The sequence below is a fragment of the Bos grunniens genome, chromosome 21, assembly GCF_055505025.1.
Source record: "Bos grunniens cultivar Pamir isolate PY7600 chromosome 21, Bosgru_T2T1.0, whole genome shotgun sequence".
Taxonomy (NCBI): Eukaryota; Metazoa; Chordata; class Mammalia; order Artiodactyla; family Bovidae; genus Bos; species Bos grunniens.
Genome location: NC_141185.1, coordinates 53,783,382 through 53,805,061, shown reverse-complemented (window position 1 = coordinate 53,805,061; position 21,680 = coordinate 53,783,382). Strand labels below are relative to the sequence as shown.

At 51.4% G+C, this 21,680-nt stretch overlaps 1 protein-coding gene across 24 annotated transcripts in view; it reads right to left on the bottom strand.

Annotated features, from left to right (window-relative positions):
• The window catches only part of KLHL25 (kelch like family member 25), an 89,948-nt gene that overhangs the window by 37,401 nt on the left and 30,867 nt on the right, over positions 1-21,680 (bottom strand). For 8 of the 24 annotated variants that reach the window (XM_086364690.1, XM_086364700.1, XM_086364703.1 and 5 more), the window contains exon 1: positions 14,511-14,648. The exons of the other annotated variants lie outside the window; for them this stretch is intronic. The gene's annotated coding sequence lies outside the window, so the exon portion shown is untranslated. Of the gene's footprint in view, positions 1-14,510; positions 14,649-21,680 lie in introns of those variants that run through there. 24 annotated transcript variants of the gene reach the window in all.

Here is a 21,680-nt window from a genome sequence, read left to right as displayed (position 1 = left end):
AAGAAAGCTGAGCACTGAAGAATTGATGCTTTTGAACTGTGGTGTTGGAGAAGACTCTTGAGAGTCCCTTGGACTGCAAGGAGATCCAACCAGTCCATTCTAAAGGAGATCAGCCCTGGGTGTTCTTTGGAAGGAATGATGCTAAAGCTGAAACTCCAGTACTTTGGCCACCTCATGTGAAGAGTTGACTCATTGGAAAAGACTCTGATGCTGGGAGGGATTGGGGGCAGGAGGAGAAGGGGACGACAGAGGATGAGATGGCTGGATGGCATCACCTACTCGATGAACGTGAGTTTGATTGAACTCCGGGAGATGGTGATGGACAGGGAGGCCTGGCGTGCTGCGATTCATGGGGTTGCAAAGAGTTGGACATAACTGAGCGACTGAACTGAACTGAATACCTTTTGCAGCAAAGAAAGGACTAAGGTTTTAATGTGAAATTTTAATCTTGAGAAGTTAGCAGGCTTAAAGAATTGCAAAGTTAGCTTCCAAAACATCGTAACTGTGTTTCTGTGCTATACTAAGTCCGTTTAATAATACATTTGTATCTATACAATGTTCATGAAAAGTGGAAGTGTTAGTTGCTCAGTTGGGTCCAACTCTTTGCGACCCCATGGACTGTAGCCCGCCTCTGTCCCTGGAGTTCTCTGGGCAAGAATACTGGAGTGGGTAGCCACTGATCACCCAGTGATCGAACCCGGGTCTCCCACACTGCAGGCGAACTCTCTATCATCTGAGCTGCCAGGAAACTGCCGTACACAAATCACTGCTCAGTAACCAGCAGCACTGTCTTCCCTGTATTTATCCAAGGGAAATGAAACCATGTTCACTCAAAAACCTGTATACAAATTATTACAGCAGCTTTATTCCTGATTATTAAAACTTGGGAAAAAACAAATAAACCAAAAAACCCACCAAAAAAACCCAAAGTCCCTGCTCAAATGGCACCTCATGAGCTGTTGAGAAAGAAGAAACTTCCTGGCTGCAAAGGCTGGGTATGCCTGACCAGGAAATGCTGTTTTTAATGAAAAGCACTTGATTTCTCAAGTGCCTCGCTGCCACTTGGCAGACGTGAGCCCTCCTTCCTGGGCCTCTGGAGAGGAGGCAGGGTGAGGCTGTGTGCTCGCAGTTGGCCAGGCTCCATGCCACCCTGAAGAACACGTGACACAGACCCGGCCTGCGATAACAGGCTCTCTCCTGGGTGTCTGCCTTCCTCCCTGCCTGGGGAGCAGGGACTTCGGTCTGGGACCTCCCCGCTGGCCAGCGCTGCCAGCAAAGCCACCTCTGTACTGCAAAGCTTATGCCAGGTATTCAGACATTCAGTGCCTCAGCTTCCACATCTGTAAAATGGGTGTGAAGATAATCACACCAACCTCGCAGGATCCCTGAGGGACTGAAGGGGAAAACAGAGGAACAGAGCTGGGTGCTGGGCTCATATCCGGCCCCCAGCTTGCAGGGGCTTTGCCTTGCACAGCTGTTCTCAAATGGTTTGGTCTCAGGGTCTTTTCACAATTTCAAAGTGACTGAGGGCCCTAAGGGGCTTCTGTTACGTGGTTCAACCTACTGATATTTATCACATACAAAATTAAAATTGAGACAAAATTGAAATGTATACTAGTTAACTGAAAAATAATAATAAACTTGCTATATGTTAGCATAAATAAGTTGTTTTTCATAAATCTAATTTCAAAAAATTTTTGTATTAACAGCCAGATTCTCTATCTGCTTCTGCATCCAATTTATTGTTAAAAGTGTTTTGTTTTTTTTTTAATTGAAATATAGTTGATTTACAATATGGTACTAATTTCAGGTGTTCAAAGTGACTGTTACATACATACATACATATATATATATATATAGTAGATTATTTTCTATCATAAATTATTTCAAGATACTGAACGTAGGTCCCAGTGCTATTCAGTAAATCCTCATTGCTTATTTTATATATAGTAGTATGTATCTATGCATCCCATACTCCTAAACATTGTAAAATATTTTCATTGAAGACTAGAAGAAAATACAGCCTCACCTGGATGGGGAGTTGGTAAAGGGAGGAGATTTTAAGAGCCTCTCCAGATTATTGTGGATATTCCTCTTTGACAAAACGCTAAGACTTGTTGAGCAGTACTTGCTCTGCGGCCTGTGGGATCTTCCCAGACCAGAGATCGAACCCGTATCTCCCGCATTGGCAAGCGGATTATTTACCACTGAGCCACCAGGGCAGCCTGACCAGCAGTTTCTTAAAGATCAACTGCAGTGTGGGACCTGAGCCGTGTGGTGAACATACATACTCTGACCTTCCCGTCTTCCGGTCTGTCTTGCACTCTGGCTCATTTACCCATGCGTGATTTGGTAGCTTCGTGCAATGGTTACTTGGAAAACACTGGTTCACGGGGTTTTGCACTTGGAGAGAATGGGTGAAAAAGGCAAATAATATCTGGGTGTTACTATGAAAACAGCTTTGATGCCGTGGACCCCAAAACAATCCCAGGGACTTTCTAGCACTATGCTGTGAGAAGCAGAACTTCCTCACCCTCCACGTGTACCATGTTTTTAAAATAAGAACTCGGAAAAAGAAACTGCCGTGGAAAGTGATGGGCAGTGACAGGGCAATCACCTGCTTGGAGGGGCTCCTAAGAGCCCCTCCCCAGCGTGAGGGCACCGGGCACGCCAGGGCCGCCCTCTGATTCCCACTCGCCAGCCTCCCCTCGGGGCACCCAGGCCCCTCTGCTCCTCCCTCCATCCGCAGATGCTGTCTTCTCGCCACAGGGCCCCTCATTTCCCCCCAAATAACAGTTCTTGGCGGTTTGCAGAGGGCAGGGCCTGAGACAGCAAACTACAGGGGCTGGTGTGGGCTGCTGCCCTTGGGCTTCGCAGCTGATAATTCTTGGTCTCTTGAAATTACACATGTAATGTGTATTTATAGCCAAATACATGGGTGCCCAGAAATTGCAACTCATTCATAGATACATTTTCAGCATACCGTTTGGCCCCACCAAGTTCCATTAAATCCTGCTTCCCGGGTCCCTTGTGTGGCTAGTTCTTCCAGAAACAAGGGGCGGGCCTGGCCACTGCGGCCTGGGCTGCCCCTCTCCTGGCACTCCGGTGCCAGACGCTTGGTTCTGGACCACCTGCTCAAAAGCCTCCAAGTAGGCTCTGACGTCCAAGTCTCGTTCACTGTTCCCCAGCCCCTCGCCCCCCACCACTCACTGGGGCACACACTGGACTTTAAAGCTCTCTCCTCCCCCATTTTCCTGCTCAAGCTCCACTCACTCTCTCCGTAAGCCTCCTGGACTTGATATCTGTCTGGCGTGTAAGGACTTCGGACACAGTATTAGGTCGGCCAAAAAGTTCACTCAGGTTTTTCTGTTCCATCCTTCAGAAAACTTCAGACAAATGTTTTAACCCAACCCAACAGATACCTTACAAGTAATTTCGGAGCGCCTGCGAGCTGCTGGGCCCTGAGCTGCACCAGGAGCACAGCAGAGAGTCAGGAGAACACTTTTTGTCTTGTCTCCTGCGATTAGGGCTTCCCCAGTGGCTCAGCAGTAAAGACTCCATCTGCCAATGTGGGAGCCCCAGGTTCAATCCCTGGGTCAGAAAGATCGCCTCGAGAAGGAAATGGCAACCCACTCCAGTATTCTTGCCTGGAGAATTCCATGGACAGAGGAGCCTGGTGGGTTACGGTCCATGGGGTTGCAAAGAGTCCGACACGACCTAGTGACTAAACAACAACAGCTCCTGCAATTAACATTCTAGTAGCTGTTGGCCTAGGCAGTAGCGCTGTGACAGTTCTTCTCTAGCCCAGCAATATCTATTCCTTCAGAGTATCGTGTACTCTGCCTTTATTTTTATCTCCAACTCACTGAGGACGGTATTCTGTGTCTTCTTTGCTGCCTGGAGTACATCAGATGTTCAGTAATATTGCTGAGCAGAGAAGAAGATGAACCACAAATACCCACTGCAATAAAGTTCAAAAATATCCAAGTGAGTGGCCCTCAGTATCTGCTGTGCTAACCTGCAGTGTGATAGGCATGTTTCACACTTAAGTATTTTAAAGGTTGGATGGGAAAGAGCAACCTTCCTCCGTGTTCTAAAGGGTGTTCTGCCAATCACAGGACTCAAACTGGAGATGCTGGCTGCAAGCACCTGATGGGGTGGTGAGGTGCTAAGGCCCTGATTTTCCATCCCAGCACTGCTGTTTCTACCTGTATGACTGGCCCAAGGTACTTACATTCTCTGAGCCTCAGTATTTCCATCTGGAAAATGGGGGGGGGGGCCGGGTGGCGGTGGTGGGGAAATAACTGTTCCTATGTCAACAGCTATCCTGAGAATTAAATGAGACAGTCCAGGGTCTTCCCTGGTGGTTCAGTGGTTGGGAGTCTGCCCTCCAATGCAGGGGATGAGGGCTTGATCCCTCCTTGGGGAACTAAGATCCCACACGCCACAGGGAAAGACCACACACCACAACTAAGACCCAACACAGCCAAATAAATAAAAGACAGCCCATGTAAAGAGCACAGTGAGACACACAAAATTCACTCAAGAGTACAGAGGTTACTAATACTGCTGCTATCATAATCCCTGTTGGCATGAGCCCTTAGCAGAAAAAGTCAAAGACGACTCTCTCCACCCCTGTGACCATGTTACCTACATGGCAAAGTGAGTTGCAGACATAACTGATGATGTTACTAACTAATCAGGAGTCCTTAAAATAGAGAGATGCTCTGGGTGGGCCTGGCTTAATCACATGACTCCTCTTAAGCAGAGTCTTCTCCAGCTGACTGCAGAAGTGGACGTCAGAGATCTGAAGCAGGGAAGGACCTGAGGGTCCTGCTGGCCTGGAGGTGGGGTGGGGTGGAAGGGTATTTGGCATGGAGTTAAGGAGCCCACTTACTGACAGCCAGGGAGGAGAGGGACCTCAGTCCTACAACCACCAGGAACTTGAGTCTCCCAACAACCTGAATGAGCCTAGAAGCAGAATCTCCCTCCCACCCCCAACCCAAGGCCTCAGGATAAAAGCCCAGTCCAGCTGGCACTTGACCCTGGACTTGTGACAGCCTAGGTGGAGAATTCAGTTGAGTCAGTCCAAGCTTCTGACCCAGAGAACTGTGAGCTAATAGACAGGTACTAAGCCACTAAGTTAGTACTGATCTGTTAGGCAGCAACAGAAGCTACCATAAGCCCTGCCTGTCCTCTAGCCGTAATGCATATACATTAAAAACATCAGGTGGGGACTTGCCTGCTGGTCCAGTGGCTAAGACTCTGAGCTCCCAATCTACGGGGCATGGGTTTGATCCCTGGTCAGGGAAGTAGGTCCCACATGCTGCCACTAAGATTTCTCCTGCTGCAACGAAACATCCTGCACGCCACAACAAAGACTGAAGACCCCGTGTGCCACAATGAAGGCCTGGCACAGACAAATAAATATTAAAAAAAAAAATCAGGTGCTGGTCCAACGTGGACAGCTGGTGCTTTCTGGGTCCTTACTGCTACACGGGTGATGCTCTACAGCAGGCTCTGTCTAACCCGCCTCTACCCCTAGCACTCAGCAGTGTGGCTATCACACGGTGGGTTCTAAATAATTTCATTTGATAAGATTTCAAGTCCCCGGGCAGTCGGGAACAGAATGACTTACAGCTGTCCAGGCTGGCTTCACCACCGTGCGACCCATCACAAGGTCAAGGTGCCCCAATCATGGCACCAATCTGGGCAAATCCCAGCAAAGGTCTCTTTCTGGCCTGGAGGAAAAACCCCAGACACAGCAGGCAGTTCAGAGGAAGTCACCCAGCACCCAGGGTAGGTATGTGTCCACAGGCAAATGAGTCTCACTTTACACAAGCACGGACCATGCTGCGGTCCCGGCCTCAAGCTGTGGCAGCCTCCCAGGGCTCAGCTGACCAGCCAAACCCTGACATTTTGCTTGTATTGTAATTGTACCTTCCTGTAAAAAAGTCCTAGTTGGAGTGGTAAAAATAGCAGCTGCAACTTCCTGCGACACGGACGGGCCAGTCCATCCCACTGCCTGGAACTGAACCTGGGGACTCCATCTGACTCCGACTCCACGAAGCCCCTCTGAGCTGGGCTGGGCATGCAGTGAGGAGGCACCTAGCCAGAAAGCCCTGCCCTGCCCCCGCTGACTGCCAACTCCTGCGTGAGATGCTCCCCTCACTCTCTCCATGAAAAACCCAGCCCCAATAACTGCAAAAAGATCTCCCCTGGAGGCTCAGTGGTAAAGAACCTGCCTGCTAATTCAAGAGATGCAAGTTTGATCCCTGGGCCTGGGAGATCCTCTGGAAGAGGAGATGGCAACCCACTCCCTTATCCCTGCCTGGGAAATCCTGTGGACAGAGGATCCAGCCTGCTACAGTCCATGGGGTCGCAGAAGAGACGGGCATGACTTGGTGACTGAACAACAACAAACAAAGGTGGAAACACATCTGCAGCCACGGCCGCCGCTGCCTCTCTTCCTGCTCACTGGCTGCAGAGCTAAAAAGGCAGGACGCCTCCTGACCAGAGCCCTCTGGGAGTGCCACTGTCCCCTTGTTCATATGCTGTCACCCTGCCCAGTTCACCTTCCTGTCCATGGCCCTGCAGCCGTCCCAACCAGGTCAGGCTGACGCCTTCACCAGGCCTGAGGTCCCACGCTGCTGAAGGGGAACTGTAGCCAAGCCTGGATGCTGCTTGTTCCCCAAGACAGGGGCTCACCATGTCACAGCCCACTTGGGGAAGGACAGGAGAGCCTGGCTGGATGTCCCCAGGCTCCTGAATCCCAGTGGAGATGAATTTCTCCAGGGACTCCGGTCCACCAGCTTCCCTACCTCCCCCACTGTGGGGCCTGAGGTTCCAGGCCCCATCTTTCCTTCATTAGGCCCCACAGTTTCCCCCCCCGTCTCCACATCAAGTACAAAAGCTCTTGGGTCAATCTTTTGCTTATTTTAAAGCCTCCCATTACAGGAAAACAGACAAGGACCCCCAAAGTAATAAACATGGCAATCCACAAAGTTCTAGGAGCCCCAGCCTTTGGCCTCCGGAAATAGTAACAGACTTTATTTTCTTGGGCTCCAAAATCACTGCAGATGGTGACGGCAGCCACAAAATTAAAAGATGCTTCCTCCTTGGAAGAAAAGCTATGACAAATCTAGACAGCATATTAGAAAGCAGAGATGTCACTTTGCCAACAAAGGTCCATAGAGTCAAAGCTATGATTTTTCCAGTAGTCATGTACGGATGAGAGTTGGACTATAAAGAAAGCTGAGCGCCAAGAACTGATACTTTCGAACTGTGGTGTTGGAGAAGACTCTTGAGAGTCCCTGGGACTACAAGGAGATCAAACCTGTCAATCCTCAAGGAAATCAATCCTGAATATTCACTGGAAGGACTGATGGTGAAGCTGAAGCTCCAATACTTTGGCTACCTGATGCAAAGAGCCGACTCATTGGAAAAGACCCTGATGCTGGGAAAGATTGAAGGCAGGAGGAGAAAGGGATGGCAGAGGATGAGATGGTTGGATGGCATCACTGACTTGATGGACATGAGTTTGAGTAAGCTCAAGGAGACAGTGAAGGACAGGGAAGCCTGGCGTGCTGCAGTCCATGGGGTCTCGCAAAGAGTCAGGCACAACTTAGCGACTGAACAAAAGAGAAAGGAGGGATCAGTCTGTGTTGATCAATGCCCCTTTCTGAGCCTTTCCCTGGACCAGCTAGAGAATTTTCTCTACCCTCCTGGGCTGGATGAGGCCTATTCCATCTCAGGGATGCAAGGCAGACATCCCACCTAAAGCCACCCCAGCCCCTCCCCTGGACACACTAGCTGCTTAGAAACACTCACATCCGTTCAGATATTCCAGGCTCCAGATAGTCGCCTTTCACTAGCAAAACCCATGATGTCTGCAGAGCTTTTCAGCATAAAATGAACTTTCCGGAATGTTTCCCCATGCACAACACGGAGCAGCCTGGCAGGGGGCAGGGATTAAAAGGGCCTCATTTCACAGATGAGCACGCAGGGTGAAGGCTAAGTCCCTAGCCGTGGTCAGGAGACCAGCGAGAGGCAGAGCCAGCACTCGCTAAACCTTGATCTTCTGGAAAAAACAATGATGGATTACAAAAAAACCGGAAGTCTGAATAAACTGGATCATTTTTTTTTTAAAGGAATATGAGATCATTTTTACCAATCACATTAGCTAAAAAGGAAAATGTAGATAATAGCAAGTATGGGTGGAGAGGTGGGCTCCCAGACACCATCAGTAGGAGAGTAAACTGGCTTATTAGTCTTTGCAAGAAGCATTTAGATTAGACAATGAAAATTTAAAGATCAGAAAGATACATGATCAAGACGTACATGAATTCATGGCTTGTATGGAGGGTTTAAAAAAAATAATCAGACACAATCCAAAAGTCCCCTATTAGGAGACTAAAAGAAAAGAAAAGATAGTGCTTTGGCCACGCTGTGGAATATTACGCAGCTGTGAAAAGGGAACAAGATCCACCCACACACTAAGTGATAGACACTGGAATACTGAGTGTGATCCAAATTACATAAGGACAAAATCTGCATAAGAAAAGGGGGACAAGAAGGGTATGCCCCAAACTGCAGACAGATACCAGGGACCAGGCTGGTTTCATAGCAGGTTCCACTTCTTCTGATACTGTTTGTTGATAAAGGAATCCACCAATGTATGATTGACATTAAAGGTAATAAAACATCTTAAAAGGAACATGTTTTCTTGGCCTCTGTACAAATCAGAAGAGCAGCTTATCTCTGGGTCTCATCTCAAACCCCTCTCCAGCACACAATGTTCACAGCCTGTGCACTTGTTTGACACCCTCTTCTTCAGATCCTCCCACGGCTGCATCTTGCTGTCCTGGAGGTCTCGGCTCAACGTTGTCAGCCTAGAGGAGCTTTCTTTAGGCTCCCTAATGGCACCCCACTCCAGTACTCTTGCCCAGAAAATCCCATGGATGGAGGAGCCTGGTAGGCTGCAGTCCCTGGGGTTGAGAAGAGTCGGACACGACTGAGCGACTTCACTTTCACTTTTCCCTTTCATGCACTGGAGAAGGCAATGGCAACCCACTCCAGTGTTCTTGCCTGGAGAATCCCAGGGATGGGGGAGCCTGGTGGGCTGCCATCTATGGGGTCGCACAGAGTCGGACACAACTGAAGCGACTTAGCAGCAGCAGCAGTCTAAGGGGATGCCCCACCTTGATCCTTTTCCTCATGCTGCCACCCCACCCCACCCACCTCCTGCAGCCCAACCTCAGCTCTATTTATTTATCTATCTGTTGTTTGCCTCCTCCAGTTGAATGGGGGCTCCAGGATGGTGAGGACCTTGCCTTGTTCTCTGCTTCACCGCAGAGCCTGGCAGAAAACAGCTTGCAAAAAAACACTCATTGGGGACTTCCCTGATGGTCCCATGGTTAAGACTCGGCCTGCTAATGAAGGGGACACAGGTTTGATCCCTGGTCGGGGAAGATCCCACATACCACGGACCAACTGAGCCCGAGAGCCGCAAGTACGGAGCCCATGCACCGAGAGCCCATGCCCTGCAAAAGAGAAGCTACCACAGCAACAAGCTGAGCACCACAACTAGAGAGTCATCCCCACTCCCTGTAACTAGAGAAAGCCTGTGTGCAGCAGCAGAGACCCAGCACAGCCAAAAATAAACAAAATTTTAAAAATTCACTGGCCACATGAAGAATCGGGACACCAACGACAGTCCATTTCCTCGTGTGTCCTGTGGCTCTGGTCACATCACTCACAGCCTAGCGTTGAGCCATAACCACCCAGCTAGTTGTCTCCCAAGCCAGAGGCTGAGTGGAATTCCAAGGACAACCATCTTTGAAGCTGACTTTCCCCTCCCAGTTTCTAGTCCAGGGTGAGCCATTCACAAGGTGCTAAATACATGTTCACTGCCTGAATGGAGCTGTACCTCTTGCTTTATCCGATTTCCAAAGCTGCAAACAACACAGGCCTTCACTCGCGGATTAAGGAACTTGCTGCCCAGGGTCTCGCAAGCCCAGCTGGGACGCAGCAGGACTTGAACACTGGATGGAGGATGCAATCACCATGGCTTTCGAGAAAAAAAGCTCCCCCGTCTCTCGGCCCTCACCCCAGCCCAGACGAAGCAGATGAATCTGACCTGGCCAACTGCAAACCTGGCAGGCACCTCGTCCTGGAGTTTGAAGGGGCCGAGCCTTCCTTATCTTAACTAGGAGATCAATTCTGGTCAGCCGACGTTGATCTGCGGTCGGCCTCTCCTTCAAGGAGTAGGCAGAAAACCAGCCAGGCTTCCAGTTTCCACCCTATCCCTTGCATGCTACTCTGAGGGGCGGCCGCCAGTCGGAGGCGCCTTCCTGGCAGACAGAAGTGGGTGGGGAGCCACACCGTAGCCAATGTGGGCCTCCCTCTGGCGGCGTCTGACACAGTTCTCCCACGGCCCTGCTCAGCCCCCGCCACCCGCCTCCTCGCACGAGGAGCCATCAGACTGGCCTTGCAGGCACCTCCTTGGCAAAGTGCGGGGAATGCCCAGGGGACACCTCCCAGGCAAGATTCACTCCATCTGTTCCAGAGTGGAGGGAGCAACTTCAGTGCACCCTCACCTGCTGCCCTTCACCCCTGGGCCCCAGACTCCAAGGGGCCAGAGGCAGGGCACAGCCCTGTCCCTCTGGAGTTACCGAGAAAGTCTGACTCAGTTTCCACTCACCCAGAAAGAAAAGGAAGTGGGGCGCTTGCCTACCACCCCCCCTTTCACTCTACAGATGGAAAAAATGAGGGCCCAGAGAATGAAGGTGACGTGCCCAAAGGCCCAGCACCCGTCGTCAGAGGCAGAGCTGGGAACCAGGATGCCAGGCTCCTGCCTTCTAATTCAGCTCCCTCCACTCTACCAGCTGCCCCTCGCCCCTCCTGCCCAGGAGAGCTATGCAAGTAACTCGTGCCTTATAAAATGACATGATACCAAAAATCTTTTTTGAGATTTAACAGCAAGACATTTAATAGAAACACTGTACAGAAGAGCATCCACCCAATTTGCAGAAGAGCAAATCGAGGCCCAGAGAGGTAAGCAGACCTACAGGAAGTCACACAGCCAGGCAGCGGCAGGGCAGGACCCCCAGGCCCCACCGTCAGGGTTTTATCTGCCGACACCTTCCAGGTGCGAGGGTTCCAATTGCGAGATGGCCGGTAAAGAGGTGGCCTTGGTCTCGGTCACACTGAAACAAGGTGAGGCCCAGAGACCCTCTTCTAAACTCTGTCCAGCCCAGGGGTGCAGGAGATGATCGTGGGGAAAGGAACAGCTTAGGAGATCGTTGTGTATTTGCAGAAAATGCACTAGAATTTCCCAGCTTAACTGGATTTCTGAGACCACAGAGCTGGCACTTCTAAAAACAGGTTGATGAGCCACACACGCCTACCGTTTTTCATCCAAAAGTGTAGTGACAGGACTGGGAAGGAAAGGTTTACCAGTAAGAAAGAACAGAGTCTCCTGGCACTAAAGGGAGCGGGCAGGGTGGGTGCAGGTGGCTGGGGCCCCAGGAGAAGGTCGGGTTCAAAGAGCCCATGCTCTTCTCCCCGCTCCCCAACCTGGTGCCGAAGAGACTTCGTAACAGGGAGCCCTCCCAGCCCCGAGTCCCCGTCTGACCTCCAGCCCCACATGCCCCCTTCCCTGCTCCTAATGAACGGCTGAGGGACCTGGAGTCAGGCTGGCCAGGTGAGCACCTGAAGGTGACAGGTATCAGCTTCAGCCGATTGGGGTGGGAGGAGTGTGGCTCAGGGGCCAGGGGATCTGGGAAAGGGACTGGAACCTGCTGGGGAGGCGGGACTGACTCCATTACCTGCGGACAGACCCAGGTTCCTAAGGGGAAAGGCCTGCTGGGAGGCAGTGTAAAAAGCTCCGGACACACACTCCCCATTGCCACCCCCGCCCCCCAGATGTCTGGGAAAACTAAGTGTTTTCTGGCTGGGAAAACGCTTCAACAGCCTGGGCTGCCTAAGGCAATTCAATTATGAAATTTACCACATTAGATGAAAACCAGCATCTCAATCAGCCAATTCATTTGTGTCTGGTCACCCTGTTTTCTCGTGCCAGACCTGCTGGCCCCCTCCTTTCACGGGCCACACCCACACTGAGGGCTGGTCGGTCCAGAGCGACTAAGGGCTCAGGGGACAGGCTGGTCTTGGGGGTTCGTGGGGTGGACCTCCCAGGATTCCCTGCACAGAGAGGCTGCATCCAGGAGCGCCCCCCTCATCTTCCTGGGGGACTCCTGGGCCAGACCACCACAGTCCCAGGTTAACCTTTCCACTGCCTCCCACCTGCCTGCTCTCTGCCCTCAACCTGCGCCAGCCTGGAGGCTGCCAACGAAGCGGCCTCTGGGAGAAGCGTGAATGGGTCGGGGAAGGTAGCCCAGGACCTGCTTTTCTCATCTTTACCCAATCAGAGCATCCTCTCTCCAGGAAGCCTTCGCCACCCCGTGCTCCCCTCCTGTGCCCCCCTTAGATCCCCTCGCTGTCTCTCTCACTGGGGGTACCATGGGCACCTCCTAACCCCACGTGGCAGCACATCCTGGTCCAGGGGGGCTCCCGGAAGGCATGGGCCCAATCAAGCCCCTTCAAACATTAATTAACACATGAATGAACACACCACCCACTAAAGGACACTCCCTCTATGCCCCTAGCCCATCACAGTGAGAGATGGAAAGACCCAAGCCTCCTTCCCCTGCAGCCCAGGAAGTCCGAGGCCCGGGTAATGTGGTCTTTCTTCCTACTCTCCTCTCCCACACGGAGCGCCTGCAGGTCTAAGATGCTATTAAGGGGCATAAGGCTGCAGAAACCGCCTCCTAGGGGGAGTGTGCAACTCGCCCCCAGCTCCTTTCTGGGCACTGCAAACATAAAACCGGTTGCAGCCCCAGGACCAAGGTGTCTACCATTAACTACCTTCCTTTTAACAACCTCCGTGGAGTCACTTCCTGACAAAGGGAATGACTCAAGGCGGAGACAGCTGCCCGGCCTGTAAGAAGACTGACTCGTCATCCTCAAAGGCAGGTCTTGAGGATTCGAGGCCCCCATGTTAAGAAGAATACCAAACCTGCCCCCTGGGTGGGGTGGGCTTTGGGTGCTGCTCCTCCCAGTCCTCAAATGCAAGCCTTAACAACACCCTGGAGCAAGCAATCAGAACAGCACCTGGGCTCAAGGAGCATCAGACCCATCCGTGAATGGGGCGATTGAAGCCTTGGGTCTGAAAGGGCTTGACCCCAAGTCACAGTCACCGGAGTCTGGCCCATGACAAGCCGCTGGGGTTCCCGCCTCCTCTCTTATGGCCATTGGCAACTTCCCTCCCTCCAGCACGCTGCCAGAGTGAAACCAAAAGGCCCAGACACCTGGCCTTCTCCACCCTGAATCAGCAGGGAGGGCCAAAGCTCAGGGAGCCCTGACCCAGCCCCAAAGCAACCCAGCAGGAACAAGAGCCGCTGCACTAAACCTGCGGGGGTCCTGGGTCGGTCCCCTCCCCAACCCCTTTGTTAAGGTCTCTATAAAGATTCCTCTGCTCAAAGAGAGCGGAAATCAATTTGGCGGGGGCGGCTTTGAAACACCAGCGCAGAAGTGTACGGTGCCCCTCAGGGGCACGGACTCAACCCGAAGATCCCTCAAGCAACCACAAGGGGGAAAAGGAGTGAGTGCGTGCCCAGGTGCAGCGGGGTCCCGGAGCCAGGGCGGAATGGAGTGAACCGGACAGCCGGGCCAAAGGAGGCTCGCTCTGCACCGCTAGGGTGGCGGCCACCCCGGGCGGCGGGACTTCGGGCGGGTGCCTATTCCTCGGCGGCTCCAAGCTCTCAGCACAGGACAAGGGGCCCTGTCAGGTGGGACGCAAGTGGGGCGCGGCTCGCGTGGACGATCTTTCCCGTGGGGAAGCCCCTCGGCCCTCTCTCTGCACGAGGCAGGCAGCCATCTGGCCTCTCGGCGTCAAGTGCGCGGGGACTACCTCGCAGAGCCCGGGCCGCTCACATCCTCAAAGACAGGCAGCCTCCTCTTTCCAGGATCGATAGTAATTTTTTAAAAAGAGAGTCTGCGGACTCAATGAATCAAGCACTCCCGGGGGGGAGGCGGGGGGGGGAGTTGAAGCTCCCGCGCGCAACATCCTATTTGTAAAACAATTCATTCCGTCGCTCAGAGCTTTCAAGCAAATAACCTCTCCGGGTCCCCAGGCACGCACGAGACCGGAGGAGCGGAGCTGGGAGAGGTGCTTCTCTCCAGACCTCCACTCCCGACCATTGTCCCCGGCCCCGAGACCCCGTGGTGCACGAGGGGATTCCGGGGGTTCGAGCCCCGGGGCGCTGCACCCCTGGCAGGCGAGCCCGCAAGGCTCACTCCGCCCGGGGGGGTGCTCACAGGGCAGGGCGCGCAGGACCCGGCGCCCCTGGTCTCGGCCCCGGGGCGGGGTGGGTGGTGACAAGTGCCAACGCCGGGGCCGCGAGCGCAACTACACCGACTCTCGTCCCCAGCCCGGCCCCGGTACTCACCGCTCGGGGCTGCTCCGCCCGCCGCGCTCAGAGGCCGCCCCCCAGGCCGCGCGAGCGCGAGGTCCCTCAGCCCTCGCCGCTGCCGCTCCCCTCCCCCGGCTCCCAAACACCGCGGAGCGCGCCGCCGCTTTGCGGTTCAGCCCGGGCGCCGCCAGCAAACTTGTTTCTCTGGCCTTCCCGCCCCGCCTCCCGCCCCGCAGCCAATCAGAGGCGGCGCCTCTGTGACGGACGGGCAGTCGAGCCCGTAGCTAAGTCCTCCGGGGGAGAAAGGGGTGGGCGCCGGGCCGCGCCGGCTCCGCGAGGGGGCGGGGCAGGCAGAGGAAAAGGACTTCGACCAGATTCTTAAAGGGGCAGGCGCCGGCCCGCCCCGGCGGCCGGCCGAAGTTGGTGAACAAAACCCGACGGGTGTTCCGGGGCTCTCCTAAGGAGCGAGCTTTGTGGACTGCGAATGCCTCCTCTGTGCCTGCTCTTCGGAGACATACTTTTAGTCATGAAAGCGTTAAACAAACGTTTCTCTTTTATGCTGAGCTTGCCTCAGTGTTTTAGATTTTCTTCAGCCACTGAATCCCGTCTGTACTTGGAATAAGTATTTTTCAGGGTACTTCGGATCTTCTCCCAGTGTCGTTTCTCACCGAGTTCCTTTTGTAAGCTGACCGGCAGGCATTCATTCATTCATCCGTTCATTAATTCACTCCACAAACATTGCTGGATGCCTGAGCGATGAGCTAGGCTCAGAGTGGGGGTTGGGGGGGGGGGCGGGAATTATAATTTCTCCTTCTTGCTTCCTGGGTTTGCACCACTTTAGGCTGCTGTGTATCTAACTTCTTCACCTATAAAGTGGCGGGTTAAAAAGTCCTCATGGGGTTATTTGAGGAATGAAAAGAAACAAACTCCTATAACAAAATTAAGTGCACAAAAAAATGTCCTTTCGTTCCGCCCTCCCACTGAAAATGGATCATTCAGGTATGTCACTTAAGGATACCAAAAGCCCTGGTGGAGCCACGCATGGGGTGGGGAGAATTCCCAGGAAGCAGAGTTCACACAGACGGGGAGCACAAGGAAGTTTATGGCGGAGGGAGGTCGATTGCACAAAAGATCTGTGTGAGGGGTGGGATTGTGACTGGTGGACACTGGGAAGGAGACCCCCAGGGCAGGAAGCCATTTAGATTGAACAGAAGAGATTCCAGGCTTCAAAAGCTGTTAGAGGACAGGGGAAGACACAAGGCATTATGGGACAGAAGCCTTACGGTGTAGAGCAAAGGGTTTGAATCCCGGCTCTACTCTCAAGAGCTGCTGAGGACTAGAGACAAGAGTGCTCAGGCTTTCTGAGTGATGGGTTCTTATTGGTGAAAGGAAGATTCTAGAACCTATTTTGCAGGGTTATTGTAAACAGATGAGAGCCCACGTGCAATGGGCCTGGTACCTAATCAGTGCTCAGTATATCACAGATTTCCGCTTCCCAGGTGGTGCAGTGGTAAAGAATCCAGATGCCAATGCAGGAGACAAGAGAGACTCGGGGTCTATCCCTGGGTAGGGAAAACCCCCTGGAGGAGGAAATGACACCCCACTCCAGTATTTTTGCCTGGAAAATCCTACAGACAAAGAAGCCTGATAGGCTACAGTCCATGGGGTCAGGAAGAGTCAGACATGACTGAGCAACTGTGCAGTTACAGCATATACGTGTAATAGATTTATGTCTCCACTGGGCCTCAATCTGGAGACAGGTCAGACACAAAAGTTCTGATAGTCAAGAGCAGTCTTGGCCAGAGGTAAGAAGTTAGCCAAGTGTGTGTTAAGGTGCCTTCCAAGGGGAAAAAGAGGCATCAAAATAACTTGTCCATTAAAGAAATGACACACATCACATTTGTAGTTTTAGCCTCCTGCCAATTTTCTAGAGCTTGCGTCTTTATATAATTGTCAGTTGGATGAAGCTCCACATACCAAATTGATTCTTAGCAAGTTCATAACCATTGCTTATTATTCCATCGAGGTTCTCTGTGAAATTATAAGTGCCAACCGTCTAAAATCTGGTCCACATTATCATTTTTCCCCCTCCTCAACTCCAAGCTTAAATTAGGTACTGGAATAAATTAAAATTAAATGTAGGCAATGGAACAAAAATCAGACCAAGAACACGTGTTGAGTCATTGCATTTAGATATGATTTGAAAGGAGCTGAGAAGATGGAACTTGCTTTGCCATCTGTCTCAGTCCGCACTGCAGACCCTGGAGCACACCCACCAGCACAGCCCCTTCCAGCCTATGCTGTTATGACCCAAGTAACAGCGGTGTACTGGTTAGTCCACTCGACTGCACAGGGAGTCCTGGGAGAGCAGGGACCATGACTGACTCTGTAGACAACTTGGTTCCTCACACAAGTGGCCCACATAGTTTTGAAATACTGTGAATAAATCTCATGTCAGAATTGAATTTTGCCACAGTATAACAGAAAACCTAAAATAACTGTGAATTTTAAACAGATAGAAGTTTGTTTCTTTCTTAACTTAATCTAAAGTTAAGTAATCTATGACTCGTTGGCAACTCCACAGTTATGAGGATTATGGGCTCCTGTACTTCCATTCTGCCATCCTTAATGCTTGGTTTCCATTTGCTGAGCCCTCGTGATTCAGGATGGCTGCTGGAGCTCCAACTGTCACATCTTTCTTTCAGACAGCAGGAAGGAATAAGAGTAGAAGAGCAGGTGTGTGCCTCCCGGCCGCATTAGCTCCATTGAAGCAGGCTGTAAAAGTTCCACATAATACGTCCATTTACATTTTATGTAGACACTTATATGGGTACACTGCCTCTCCAAACAGAGTCGTGGTTCTTTTATCAAGAAAGAGGGAACAAATTCTTGGTGTCAGCCAACAGTCTTGGCTCACACCTTTTTTCCCGACCTGGCAATGCCACCTGTCCAGTACTCCAGTAGTTCAAAATCTAACATCTTAGAAATTCTGAGATGATGTGCAGAATTCAATACATATTTGTGAATAGATGGCTAAACTCTTGGTTCTTCTACCTCACTGGATGATAGTCTGGTGATAGTTTCCTCTGGTGATTCCTCCTCACTTCCCAGATGTCCAAATAATTGGAGTGCTTGGGAAGTGAGTGAAGATAGACAAAACCTCTTCCCTAAATATGCTCGGATCTACGTGATTTCATCCAGGGCCAAGCCTTATATTCACATAAACACTGGCAGCTCTCGATCTGTCGTCCCACCAAACTTCTCCAGGAACTTCAGGCCTACAGGTGCATCTGCTTACTCAATGGCTGGGCTTGGATTCTAGGGACACCTCAACTTGGCATGCCCCCTCCCCCATGAGCTCCTGATGCATTACCTTGCAAAAGACATTTTGCTCCTTCAGGGGGCTTCCCCATCGCAGGAAAGGACAATTCAATATTTTGCTCGAATGAAAAATCTTGGCACCATTCTGTTTTACCCCACCTCTAAATCTGTGTCCAATCTGAGCGATTCCTACCACTTTTTCTGCCAGGCTTATCCAAACCACCATCATTTCTCCTCCCCTGAGCCATCTCAGCAGCCCCTCAAAGCATCTTCCATCTCTGCTCCCTAGAGTCCATTCTCAACACAGCAGCTGGAGGGGGATTTTTATTTATTTATCTTTTTAAACAGGTATACTAGCATATATGGGCTCCTCAGTGGCTCAGATGGTAAAGAATCCACCTGCAATGCAGGAGACCTGGGTTTGATCTCTGGGTCGAGAAGATCCCCTGGAGAAGGGAATGGCCACCCATTCCAGTATTCTTGCCTGGGAAATCCCTTGGACAGAGGAGCCTGGTAAGCTACAGTCCATGGGGTTGCAAAGAGTTGGACAAGGTAGAGCGAATAAGTGAGAGAGAGCTTGACGGACAAGCAGCCATGACCCCTGGGAACTGGCCGTGCATGCACAGCTAGGCTGTGCTGTTTTCCAGTTGAAGGTAAATAATTGGCAGAACATCACCATCAGACAAGGTCTCTCTGTGATCGCACTGTGTCAAGACAAAAACAAGACCATAATCACATCTGAACACTGCAAAACATGAGCACCATCCAAGCCACAAAATACTCAAATCTGTGTCTCCTGGTTAATAGGAGTGACCTCTGTTTCTTTATGACTTACAGCTTTGGCCTCCACCTGGTCTCCTTCCTTTTAGATAAGGTTTACTAAGATACACCATCATGGACTCATCACTGCTTTCTGACAGCACACAATTCAGACCAATGCCCCCACTTCCCTGGGCTCTCTCCCAAACTACCCAGCCAAAGCCCAAATCCTACTCTAGGTTCCACCTAACACCCTTGGGCCGAGATGCCCTCTGTTCTCCCATGGTACGTGGGCTCCCTTATTGCAACAAGTAATAGACTCAACTTGTTCATCTACAGGTATTCCTGATTGGCCATGCAAATACACAAATATTGGCAGTACCGCCCCCACCCCACACACACTTTACTTGGCATGGGGGTATCTAACTGGCTGCCTTCTCTCCCAGGGTGTAAATTCCCTGAGAACAAGGGTTTGTAGTCACTGCTCCATTTCTAGACCTAAAGAGTGCCTGCACTAGAGTAGGCTCTCCATACATCTGTACTGAATGAATTCAGAATGAATTGAATGTAGCTTTAGCAGCAGTATTAGCCACCATTAAGTCAGTAGTTTCTGATCTCAGTGTTGGATAAATTCAATCAGGCCTTGCATTTTTGGTCAAGCTCCCCCAGAATGGAACTCCTGGTCAGGTGGGCCCCACCTAGGGCAAGGCTGTGGCAAGAGATGGCTTTGTCAGCTTTGGTTCCCAAGGGAGGGGCCGGGAGGCAGTGACGGCCCTTCTAGGGGAGCAGCGGGGATCAAGGTCACTGATGAGTCATCGTTTCAGCTCTGGGAGTACAAAGGAGCTGGGCAGGGCTGGGGCTGGCAGGACAGAGGCTGCAGGAGGCGGGACAGCATCCTGCCCTCACTGGTGGCAGTGTGGGAATGCGTGAGGAAGAAGGACTCTGGGTTTCCTGTTCCTTCCAACCCAAGATGCTGTAGCCATTTGGCAATCTCCATTCAGCAGTGCCCATAAAGCCCACAAAATTGAACTGTGGTACTGGAGAAGACTCTTGAGAGTCCCTTGAACTGCAAGGAAATCAAACCAGTCAATCCTAAAGGAAATCAACTGTGAATATTCATTGGAAGGACTGATGCTGAAGCTGAAACTCCAAAACTTTGGCCACCTGATGCAAAGAGGTGACTCACTGGAAAAGACCCTGATGCTGGGAAACACTGAAGGCAGGAGAAGGGGGCGACAGAGGATGAGATGCTTGGATGGCATCACTGACTCATGGACATGAGTTTGAGCAAGCTCAGGGAGCTGGTGATGGACAAGGAAGCCTGGCAGGCTGCAGTTCATGGGGTTGCAAAGAGTCGGACACGATTGAGCGACTGAACAACAACAAATGAAGCCCATTTCTCACGGGCACTCTCCCTACACTGCCGGAAAAGCCCCTTTTCCTTATTAGAGTGGGACACTGAAGCTTCTGTATCAAGCAGTGCATCCTGGCAGTGTGGGAAGGGCAAAGGAGGAATGCCTTTGGTCAGTGGGCACATGCAGAGACACTGGGGAAGAGGTTCAGACATCCAGGGACCAGCAAAGGAGAAGCCAGGCGGAGGGGCTGGGAATGAACCGAAGGAAGGAAGAGAAGAGAACATTTCAGAACAAACGCCTCCTTTGAGAAACGTTGGCTGGGGCCTTAAACCCACTCCTTTCCTTCTCTCAAACCAGAGGCAAAACACAGTATGCAACAATGGTTCATAAACAACTGTTGAAGATGCAAAGCAGTGTGCAGAGCGTGCTATCTCTGGGCCTGAAGTGGGAGGAATCAGAAAGGGCGCTTGTCCATGCATGGATGCAAATAAAGATGCTCTGGGAGGACTTGGAAAAAGGAGCCCAGTGGGTGAGGAGGGGAGGTGGGGTTGGTGCGGGGTAGAGGTGTTGACAGTCCTGGAGAGTTAGAGAGTTTGATTTCTGAGCCGTGGGAATCTATCGCCTCTCCAAAAATATCATTTAAAAACTAGTCATGGGCTTCGAAATGAAATAGAGCCACGTGTTTCTATGCTCAGATTAGGATGGGAGAAAAAGTGTTAGTCACTCAGTCATGTCCAATGCTTTGTGACCCTATGGACTATAGACCTCCAGACTCCTCTGTCCATGGGCTCCTCCAGGCAAGAATACTGGAGTGGGTTGCCATGCCCTCCTCCAGGGGATCTTTCCAACCCAGGGAGAGAACCTGGGTCTTCATCATTGCAGGCAGATTCTTTGCCATTTGAGCCACCAGGGAAGCCCCAGGATAGGAGAAGGGTAAAGGAGATTTGTACCCTAGGTATATGGCCTGGAATCAGGTTTTCTTTGTATGATAGAGAATCATGTTTAACAAGAAGGGAGAAAGAAAAGAAGGGAGGGAGGGAAGGAAAAACAGCATTTGGAGATTGCAGACTCAGCTGGGCTTGTATCCTGGCTCTGCTACTTATTGTGTGACCATAAGCAGGATATTTTGCCTCATCTGAGCCTCAGACTCTCCATCAGTAAAGTGGGAACAGTACTGTTAGCACTGCTGCTTGTTCCTACTATAGCAAGGGTGCTTGCTGTGCCATGCCATGCTAAGTCGCTTCAGTTGTGTCCAATTCTTTGCGACCCTATGGACTGTAGCCCACCAGGCTTCTCTGTCCGTGGGATTGTCCAGGCAAGAATACTGGAGTGGGTTGCCATTTCCGACCCAGGGATCGAACCCAGGTCTCCTGCGGCTCCCACATTGTAGGCGGATTCTTTACCGATGAGCCAGACGGGAAGCACACATAGGGAACTTAAAAGGGTTCAGTTAAGAAGAAAAATCTGTGAGGAGCACCTAGCCCAGAGTCTTGGCCCTAATAAACCATCAATGATTAGCAGCTGGGATTTGTCAAATGCTGAGAGATATTCCTGGGTGACTTACCCTAAGTATTGAATTAATTGTAATTATCATTCAGTAATACTAAACTCTGCAGGTGGTCTCTGGTGACTCCCCAGCTGGATAGGTGTGAGCCCTGGACCTCTCACTGGGCACCCCTGAAAATCTGTTCCATTTAGGGGTCTGATCCCTCCCAGTTATTTGGATGGGGGCCTTCCACCCCTCAGGACCTCTCTCAAACATGCACATAAG